A 508-nucleotide genomic window follows, 5' to 3' on the forward strand; every position below is an offset into this window, starting at 1 on the left:
AGGAAGAAATCCTAATCCAGGAAGAAGTGTTTTTTTCTCCTCTCTCTCTCTGTCTCGCGCCGTCAGACTTATTTTATAGTCCATGCATGGCAAGCACAACCAAAGTCAGACAAGTAAGACACACAGTGCTGCCTGTCCACCTCCACCTTCTTCCCTCCTTCACCTCTTTTGTCCACAGGCGTTGCTCTGCAGAGGAGAAAGTCCAAACTTGGTTATGAACGTCGCCGGCCCTGGGAGGAAAAGAAAACAAAAACAATGCCAAACTTTGTTGTGCTCCTCTCCAGGCTGAGTTACAAAATGGCCTCCTTAAACAGGAAACTGTGAGAATGAAGGAGAGCAACAGACTGCACTCCTTTTACGAGTCTTGCCCTGTTTCAGTTTCAAGCCCAGCTCAGTGTTTTTTGTGAAAAAGCACAGAGAGAGAAAGAGAGCGCACTGTCGGAGGGTACCTCCCTCTCCCTCTCCCCTCCCTCCCTCCTGCTCTCTCTTCTGTAATATTGGCACAGCC

Source organism: Chelon labrosus (genome assembly GCF_963514085.1).
Source record: "Chelon labrosus genome assembly, chromosome: 13".
Lineage (NCBI taxonomy): Eukaryota > Metazoa > Chordata > Actinopteri > Mugiliformes > Mugilidae > Chelon > Chelon labrosus.